Consider the following 10,728-nt stretch of genomic DNA (forward strand, 5'->3'; position numbering starts at 1 on the left):
CAACTAGCCTTGAGTTTACTTATTTGTACTATGGAAGCGTCTACAATTCTTTTTGTCTACATAAAGATCAGGAAATACTTTCTCAAAGTTCTGTTCTCAAAGTCGATATCAGAACATTCTCCTTTTTAATGGTGTCAAATTTTATATTATAGTCAGTAACAGTTCAGCTGAAGGCTAAACTTGTATACAAACTAGATAGCAACTATGCGATTGTGTGTGCATGTGTGTGTGTGTGTGTGTGCACACACGCATACCCACAGGGGCATGTGCACTGGAGGGAAATAGACCAACACCTTGATGGTGGTTAGATTAGGAAGATGGATTATAAATCTTCTTAAAATTTACTGTTAAGATTATACTACTTTTACCATTTAAAAAATACTAATCATAACTTTTTAAACCATCAAGTGAAAGTACATCTGTTTCCCGGCACCTTCAGTTTTGTTTTGTGGCTCTCATGATGTCTGTCCTGGAAGTGGTCTGGGCAGTGTTCCCGAGTCCTCAGAAGGAGCCAGCTCACTCCCCACGGGGAGCGCGTTTGGTCAGTGATGGCTGAGCAGCGGTTTTGCTCGGGCTCCCGGGATGCAAACGTGTCCCCTGTTGACGATGGAGACCTTCTGATGATTCTGCATTGCTGGACCCACTCCGGCACCCCAGGCAGTCACCTAGCTGATGTTTATCATTGGTTATAGAGCAGGTGAGGGAAAGAGCACACACTGGCTCAGAACAGGATGATTTGGGGGATATGAATTTGTTTTGTTCTCTGGAATTTGCTTTCCCCTACATTTCCCAAGAAAGGAGCTAGGACTCCTTATATTTGTAGAGACCAAAGGCAGAAGCCCCTTAAAGACAACCTCTCTTCCTATTTGTTTGATGTCCGCTTTCACCAAGAGTCTAAACTCACTGAAGAGATTATTTGAGGTTTCTAGAGCTGGATGGAGATGAGGTGAGTGTCTTTTCAGGGGGAAAGGGGGGTGTAAAGGGAGATAGGCCAGAAATTCCCAGAGACTGGCTGGTCCCTCCAGCAGCGGGGACCAGCCACTGGGGAATCCTGTCACCCAGACTTCCTGACCAGGAAAGGGTAGCAGAATGTGGCCGGCCACTGACCCTCTGCTCTGGTCAAGACGGACTGGAGGCTACAGGCCTGCTTGTGTTTGGGGGGACCACAAAAGCCTTCCCAATTCTTTTGCTACCCTAGGCAAGGGACTGGAATTCCTGTAATGACAGTGTCAGAATTTCCTGCCAGCTCAGTGGAATGGCAAGCTCCATTTTATCTGATTTATTGAAAATAAAGAAAGGTGATACTTCCTGCACCCTTGGGTTAGTGGCTAATTAATTCCTGAGACAGTTGTGAATTCACTGCGGGCCTGGAATGCAATTCAGATGGATAGGAAATCAATGTCTAATTGTTTCCTTCCTCTTCGTTCTGAAGCATTCACAAGTGATAGGCGCTGGGGATGCCACGGAGAGAGGATAAGAGGACACAGCCCATCCTCAGGAGCCTGTGGTCTGGGGAGGGGACAGCCACATGGTGTGAGGGGGTCTCTGAGGGAGGAGCGGAGAAGGGGTCGGAGGAGGGGATGCAGTCCTGCCTGCCCCTCCCTGGCCAGGGCTGTTTTGATTCTGTGCTGGTACCTTGCTGAGCATCACCTTGGAAGTTGCTAATGCACACAGTGGGGACTTGAATGAGATACAGGGAAATTTTAAATTGGATTAAATCAGTGTAGCTCAGGTCGGTTGTCAGTGCCCAGAGTGTGTTGCTCCAGAACTGGGGCCCCATCAGGTGACTCTGCTCCCACCTGGCCCGCTTCTCTTTCCAGCCCTAACTTTCTCTTGCCAAATTTGCATTTCTTGAGGGCCTCTGTGTGTGGACAGCACTGAGCTAGGTGAGAATCGGACCAACTGTGAACAAGATGAATCCAAGGGTGGTGAACAAGATGACACTCCGACTGTCCTTTCTCCTGTGGAGGGTCCGCTGGACCTGCCGCCTCCAGGGAACCACAGAGGATGCTCTGACCTTAAAGCACATGAGAACTGCTAGATGAGGGCCCTAAAGGACATGGTCATTATTCCTTTGTAAAACTGAGGTGCAATTGCCATATGACATTATGTTGGTTTCAGGAGCACAACGTAAGGATTTGATATTTGTATACATTGTGAAATGACCACCACAGTAAGTCTAGTTAACATCCATCACCACACGTGGTTACAAAGTTTTTTTCTGTGATGGAACTTTTAAGATCTACTCTTTAAGCAGCTTTCAAATGTGCAGCGCAGTGCTGTTAGCTCCGGTCGCCACGCTGCACATTGCATCCCCAGGGCTTGTTTTTATAACTGGGAGTCTGTACCTTTTGACCCCCTCGTGTTCACTATTCTGAAGCTCCAAGTCCAAAATGAAGGGTGATGGAGGAACACCGTTTAGGAGAAACTTTCACCAGCTTCCATGTTGCATGTTTTCATGTGTGGTTTTTCCCTTTCACACAGCTCTCCAACCATGAGAAAACTAGCTCAGAACATTCAGAAGTTGTCTGGGTTCATCTTCTCTCCATTGGCCTGCATCTCTTTGCGAGAGAGTGAATTAATAAGTCAGGAGTTAGGACCCAGAGATATTTCTCAGACTTAACCGATCTGACAGCCGACTAGAAATCAACGAGGTGTGCTTTCAGAGACGTCGCGCTGACGTGAGCTGGTTCGACCCCATTTTACCCTCTCCAGGTGTCCACTTTCCCCGGGTTCTGCTCTGAACTTTGAAGCACTGCATTTTCTTGTCCTTTCCAATGGAAATACCCTGTTGTTACAAAGGAAGGAATTATCGTTCTCAAGCTGACATCATGATGCTGGCAGACTTTATCCTGCTGCTCAGCGCCCTCCGTGTCACCAGCTCAGGTAAGCTCAGGCTAAAATAAATGAAAACTTGATCACTGTTAGTGCTGATAATGTTAGAATTACAAAATGTAATGTGTAGGTATCTTTAGGATAACCTCTAGAATGTGGCTCCGATGAGTAAGTCTTTGAAATCTGTATATTGCTAAAGAAATCATATCTATGAATTCCATAATGTTTATGCTTTTGTCATTTATTGCGTTATTCCTTTTGAATCGTTATCAGCTTGGTACAGAGATATAAAAGCAGGGAAAATCTTACCAAATGCACTGAATGGTACTCAGAGAACTATTAAAATATTTAGCATAGGAATTGACTATATCAACATTTTAATATCCTATCTATTAACAATCACTGTATCTGTGTGCAGATAATTATCCAAAATATCAGGTAGACATAGAAATATTTTCATAAATTTGTGTATGTAGGTACATTTAGTATGTATGTACAACAGAATTAAATGAAATATATATCAAACGTCTATGAACCTGTGTGAGTCTTCTGTGACTATTATCCACCAGAAAATAGAGGGTTCTTAATAAAGAATGGGGGCAAATAAAAGGAGAGAGAGAGAGTGAAAAGGAAAGAGGGAGAAAATAACTGAAAAGTTTAGGGAAAAATTGTCATTGTCACCTGCCAGTTTTCTGGGTTTTGGAATCATTTCACTTTTCCTGTAACTTAAGAACAGAACGCTCTTCCATGACACCAGAAACCATATAGAGCCAGGAGCCAGATGGTGGGAAAACAGTGTTATTTCTTTAGCAATTTGTATTTATTTGTCACTAGTATTTTTGCCACATCTAATTATTGTAATTTTCAGATAGAGAACCAGAGGCACTGAGATAGATTTGCCCAAGTCCTGAAATAAATCCTGGAATTAAAAGTCATAAGGCTGTGAGGCATACACACCTGAATGTCATTATATCTTCAAAAATGTAGCCTTTGCTACGTACCTGGGGCTCAGAAACACACAGTCACTTCTAAGTGCAGAGAGTGGCAAACCCACTTTCAAATATCATTAAATTTGGTCTCTGCAAAGTCTTAAGTGCAACTTGCCAATCATAAAAATAATAATCAACTTCTGTGTGTTTTAACATCAATTAATCATGAAAATAATAATCAGTTTCTGTACAATTAATGTCTGGTGTTTTTCTGCCTTAATTACGAGAGCATCCTATTTCCTATGAAAGAATTGATTCCTACCATTCTGCCCACAGGGAAACCACCCCCTGGTTAGCAGGGGCAGTTAGCACGAACCCTCTGGCTCACCTCTGACCCCTCCTCTGTGCGTTGTAAGTTACACAGAAAGTTGGAATCGGAGGAGGGCCTGGTCACACGTCTTCCCCGTGTGGGCTGCAAGAGTTTGGGAATGTAGACTGAGCTGTATACATCCATCACTGATCTATACAAATCCATGTAGTAACCGGCAGTAACTCTGGAATTTGTCAGTGGTTCTAGATCCACTGGAGCCGATCGCTAGTTTTAGATCTGCACCACCTTTCCTTAAGTTCTTTAACTTGACTACTCATTGTAAAGAAAACAGTTTCTTTTTGTTACACAAGACTACCTTTTTCAAATTACAAGGGACAAGCCCTCATCTCTGCATTTCTGGTTTTGGTGGCAGGATCATTGTCATGGCCACGCTTTGTGTCTGCTCCCAGAAATAGGGACTGTGTCTTCTTCATCTTCCCATCACTCTTACCACCTGAGGACGTGTGTTATTCATTCAAAAAATATTTATTGAAGATCTACCATACTGTAGTAATCGTTCCAGTATGTGGGATGCAAGGAGGAATAAAACAAGGTTGTTTTAAGAGATCTCATGCTAGCAGGAAGCCATGAAATATTTATTATTTGAGTCCACCCTGAGGGCTAGCTCTGCGTGTGGGCAGAAGAGGCTATTTGTGGTATGATTTTTTTTGGACGAGGTGATGATAATGAAAGGCAAACCCCAAATATACCAAAAAGTGTCAAACAAAAAATACGCCTCTCCCAACCATACTTGCTGAGGTTTGAAATTCTTCAATTACTTCTTTACTCTCCTAGCTGAGGATAAACAATGATATTGTTTTCCACAAAGTCGTAAATAATCATGGGAAGTTTCATCCATTAAGTTTTTTTAATTGAAGTAGTGTTGTTTCATAATGTTATGTAACTTATAGATGTACAATATAGTGATTCACAATTTTTAAAGGTTATAATCCATTTATAGCTACTAAAATGTTGGCTATATTCCCCGTGTTGTACAATATATCCTTGTAGCTTATTTTATACCTAATAGTTTATTCATCTTAATCCCCTACCCCATGATACCCCTCCCCTGTCCCCACTGGTGACCACTAGTTTGTTTTCTATATCTGTGAGTCTGCTTCTTTTTTGTTATATTCACTAGTTTATTGTATTTTTATCATCTATTAAGTTTTATCAATTATTTATACTTTGGTATAAGACAGTTTGTCAAAATTTTGCTGAAAGCAGTTGTTGATATGGGGGTGAGGAGAGAGCAGAGGGTCTGAGCACCTGAAGAAAGGTAAGGACACAGGAGCACGAAGAATAAAGAGACCAGAAACTCAAGTCGTGGGTTCCAAAGAAAAAATTTGTCTCCAGCTGTTTCTGGGCGCCCCATCCAAATCTGTCGTGATTCCACTCACTGGGGTCGAGAGAGCGCTAAGCTCCTCCCAGGGAGTGTCTAGCCCCGGGGTAGCTTTGGTCACCGTTACCTGGACGCCTTCTCTGCTGCAGCCAGGTGTGAAGGGCTGTTCTCGAATCAAGGGCGCATCTCAATCTTGAGCTCTCTGTGTATCTTTGGAAGAGCAGATATGGCATTAAGAGGTCACATTTGTGGCTGTCTCATGGACGTAAAGAACCTAGAAGCACTGGGCGTGTGAGTGGCTGGACCTTCCCCATCACTGCTCCCTATTTTCACTGGGAGAGGTTAAAGGTCTTACTTGAGATCACACAGCCTGGAATCAGGACCAGACCTCTCGTCTCTGGGTCTGAGTCCAGGGCCTCTCAACGTTGAATAAATATTCATTGGACCCTCGTTCTAACGAGTGATGAGTTTGGCAGGAGACTCGGGGTCCTGAGCCAAGAGCAGCGCACCCTCCTGCAGCTCTGCCCCAGCCAGTTCCACGTGGAGGAAATCACTAGAATCAGGCAGGGCACTGCATCTCTGTCTGTCTGTCCGTCTGTACACATTTGCTGTCTGTCTCTCCCTGTTCTTGCCCTCTGCCTGCGGGGCCGCTTGTCTGGTCCCAAGGGAAAGATTTTGACAAAGAAAAATGAGACAAAGATTAAGTAGGGATGGGACTGCCCTGGTGGTCCAGTGGTTAGGACTCTGTGCTCTCACTGCTGAGGGCACTGGTTCAATCCCTCTTTGGAGATCTAAGATCTTCCAAGCAGCACAGCACAGAAGCAAAAAAAGATTTAAAAATTAAGTAGGGAGAAGAGAAGAAAGGGGGAGAAAGATGTTTCAGGAAGAAACAAAAATTCCTTTTTTACCAAAAGAGATGGTGAAAAGCATCTCTAACAGGCAGCACACATCCTCTGAAGATGTGCGTTAGACCTAGTGTGTGTTGTGTGTGTGTGTTTTGCGGAGGAGCTGCAGGGAAATGCGGGGAGACCCTTGTCTGGTCTGAAGCAGGGTGGCTCTGCTCTGTGACTGTAAAGCACTGGACGTCCCCCTCCCCAGACAGTGACCCCAGAGCAGTGCCTGTTCAAGAGTCCCCCCAACCAACCCCGCAGTAAAGCAGCCTGCCAGGTGCCACCTGCAGCAGAGGGAGATTCCGGGGAGGCGGGGTGGGTGATTACAGAACACCTTCAGCAGGGTTGAGTGTCTCCCCTTGACCAAACAAATACTACCCGGGACCTGGTTTTAGAGCACCATTCTTCCCCGTGATAGACAGCTTGAAGCAACAGTTTGGAGAATACAGTGCTAACAACACAGCAGCAGAAAGAGCAGTAACAACCAATATGTGTTCATAGAAGTGAATTGTTGGAACAGTTTTTATGTGGCAGTAAGACCATGGTGGAGGGAACAGTGTTTTTCCTCCTCAATCCTCAGTGAACTTCATGGGACGGTGGAAAGATGGAAGCTTGGGATTCAGAAGACCAGCCTGCACCCCCATTCGCTGGGTGACCCCTCGCAGGTCCCCTGGGTCTCCACCCATAAAATTAGGGGCTCACATCACCATAAAAGTCCCTTCTGGCTCTGTCGTCTTCACGTCTTTATCATTTCTCTTTTCTTCCTCTTTAATTAATGCTGAAATTATTTACGAGTACAAATGTCCTCCCGTCCCTCCCCTAGGAAGCTGACTTTGGGGACTGCAAACCCCCATGGCAGAGGGGGGTGGGAGACTCACTCATCTTCCAAGAGCAGTTTCCTGACTTGTCAATGAATCATTGAGATGTATCTTAGAATAGTGGTCTTGTCTAATTAAGCTGAAATAGAAGTCCATTAGCAAAAATTTGGTTTACACACAACTTTTCAGGAATCCACTTTTTTCTTTTCTTAATGTATTTTTTAAATTTTACTGAAGTATAGTTGGTTTACAATGTTTTGTTAATTTCTGCTGCACAGCAAAGTGATTCAGTTATATATGTATATATTCTTTTTCATGTTCTTTTCCACTATGGTTTATCCCAGGATATTGAATATAGTTCCCTGTGCTCTACAGTAGGACCTTGTTGTTTATCCATCCTATATATCATAGTTTGCATCTGCTAACCCCAAACTCCCACTCCACCCCTCCCCTACCCACCCACCTTGACAACCACAAGTCTGTTCTCTATGTCTGTGAGTCTGTTTCTGTTTTGTAGATATGTTCATTTGTGTCATATTTTAGAAGGAATCCATTTATTTCTTAAGAGACCACTTGTTCTGGAAATCCTGAGAACATCTGTGGTTCCACATCCTCTGGAGCCATGAGCCGGTCTCCTGTGCACAGAAAGTGCCGTTATAGCCTTTTGTGCATTTATTCATTCATTCACTCATTCACTTAAAGTCATCTAATGTTTACTGAGGCCTTAGCCTCAAAGAATCAACATGGAAGCCCTTGCCCTTCCTCATAACATTCTATTTTACAAGAAGAACAAACCAGAAGCAGTTCTGGGCCTGTCTCTACATCTGCTCCAATAACATCAGTGACTTCAGCTTCTATTTTGGGGAAGATATTAGGCAGAAAACATTCAACCTTTGGCCTTTTTCTTTTCTTTTTTGGTAAGGTCTGTTTTAGGCAATGCAGATTTGTACTAGCCAGCTCAGACTACCATAACAAAATACCACAGACTGGGTGACTTAACAGAAATTTATTTTCTCACAGTTCTGGAGGCTAGAAGTCCATGATCAAGGTGCCAGCAAACTCGGTTTCTGGTGAGGGCTCTCCTCCTGGCTTGTAAACTGCTGCCTCCTGGCTGTGTCCTCACATGGCCTTTCCTCTGTGCTTGCTTGGGGAGAGATCTCTGGTTTCTCTTCCTCCTCTTATGAGGACCGCAATCCTATTGGACTAGGGCCCCACCCTGATGACCTGATTGAACCTTAATTGCCTCTTTTGAGGGCCTGTCTCCAAATGCAGTCACGCTGGGGGTTAGGGCTTCAACATATGGATTTGAAGGGACACACATCCAGTCTGTAAGAGCCAGTACAGAGCTAGGCCTTTTCCTCCTTGACTCAGATGGCAGCTCACCCTCTGACATGGGCAACAGGGTCAAAACAAACACACGGGTCTCTGAGAGCAGATCTGCTTGCTTCCCTCTGGATGCTGGTGATGGGGTGTCAGGGGCTGGGGAGGTCAGGTCATAGTCTTAGGAGATCCTTCCCAACATGTAACTCCCACTGCCTCCAAACTGACAGTAAAGTTATCCTGCCAGGAAGGAAGGTCCAAGGTGCAGTCTCAGGATCCTTCTCACATGTCCAAAATGATGATAATGCAGGGCTGTCCCAGATAATAAGCCCATGGTGTGTGTGTGTGTGTGTGTGTGTGTGTGTGTGTGTGTGTGTTATGTGTATGGGGTGTGTGTGTGTGGTGTGTAGTGTGTGGTGTGTGTGTGGTGTGTTGTATGTGGTGTGTGTATTATGTGTATGGTGTGTGTGTGTGTGGTGTGTAGTGTGTGGTGTGTGTGGTGTGTTGTATGTGGTGTGTGTGGTGTGTGTTGTATGTGGTGTGTGTGTTATGTGTATGGTGTGTGTGTGGTGTGTGTGTAGTATGTGGTGTGTTGTATGTGGTGTGTGTGGTGTGTGTGTGTGTTATGTGTATAGGTGTGTGTGTGTGGTGTGTAGTGTGTGGTGTGTGTGTGGTGTGTAATGTGTGGTGTGTTGTGTGTGGTGTGTGTGGTGTGTATGTTGTATGTGGTGTGTGTGGTGTGTGTGTGTGTTATGTGTATGGGGTGTGTTTGTGTGGCGTGTAGTGTGTGATGTGTGTGTGGTATGTGGTGTGTTGTATGGGTGTGTGTGTGTGTGGTGTGTAGTGTGTGTTGTGTTGTGTGTGGTGTGTGTTGTATGTGGTGTGTGTGTGTTATGTGTATGGTGTGTGTGTGGTATGTGTGTAGTGTGTTGTATGTGGTGTGTTGTATGTGGTGTGTGTGTGTGTTATGTGTATGGGTGTGTGTGTGTGTGGTGTGTAGTGTGTGGTGTGTGTGTTGTGGTGTATGTGGTGTGTGTGGTGTGTGTGTGTTTAGACATCGTGCAGTTGTCCTCAGCCTTCCTGGTGTACCTCCACCATTATGAGATGTTGTCCTCAGTGACTTGTTCTCATGGGCTGAGCTGGGACACAGGGATTTAGGAAGGTCACAGCGTCCTGGCTGTAGGGGAGCCACGAGGGGAGGGTTTAAGCTGGCGCCGTTTAGCATCTGTACAGGGAAGAAGGTCGAGTAGCTGGTAGGCAGGTACTTGCAGGCCCAGCCGCGGCCCCCCTGCTTCTCCTTCTCCTGGGGGTCCGGCTCCGGCCCAAACTCTCCAAGGCTACTCGGCAAACACATGGCAACTAACTGCGCTGCTATCAGCTCGGCAGCCGCAGTGCCGGCACTGTCCTGAGCGCCGGCGTGCTGTAGGGGAGCCAGACGATAAACAGAAGCACACACAGCACCATCAAGAGCTCCGATGCGGGATAAGGCACCCACATTTAAAGGTACAGTGTATGAAGTACATACGCAGTGTGCGGAAGGATCCGTAGACGGTGTAACCTCAGTGACCTCTTCAGGAGGAGACGTCAGCAAGGCAGGGCTCCCTAGGGCAGGAGCTTCCCGGGCAAGTTCTGAAAAGTGCAGACGGGCTGAGGCCTGGGGACGAGGGGCAGGGCCAGAGTGGGAGAGGGTGGGCACCCTCTAGGGCCTGGGAGGCCACGGTAAGAACTGGGGGTGTTTTTCTAAGTTTGAGGGGAAACCATGGGGGTGGTTTGAGCAGGAAACTGACATAATCCTCTTCTGCTTTTAAGCAATGGTCTAGCTGCTGGAAAATGGACTATAAAAGGGGCAAGAGTGAAGCAATTAGGAGGCAGCGCACGAAGCCAAGAGGGAGATGATGGAGTCTGAGATCAGGGTGGTACCCCTGGAGGAGCTGGAAGCCATCAGAGCTGCCGTGCTGCTTAGGAAGCTAAGCCCAGGTGTGGGCAGGGAATTCGGGAAGTTCAGCCTATTCCCCTTTCAATTCCCTATCCTCCCACTGCCCACATTTCCAGGAAGGTTTTGGGGTCTGTACAGAGGGCTGTCCTGGCTGCCACCCGCTGACCTGCTTCCTGATGCCCCTCTGCTGGCTAAGAGTAGTTGAAGTATCGAAGTCTGAGAACCGTTAGGCTTTTGAGTAAATAAGCACAGACGTAAGGTTACATCTCTACCACTCCTCAGCATCTT

This window comes from Grampus griseus, assembly GCF_964374135.1.
Source record: "Grampus griseus genome assembly, chromosome: 21".
Classification (NCBI taxonomy): Eukaryota; Metazoa; Chordata; class Mammalia; order Artiodactyla; family Delphinidae; genus Grampus; species Grampus griseus.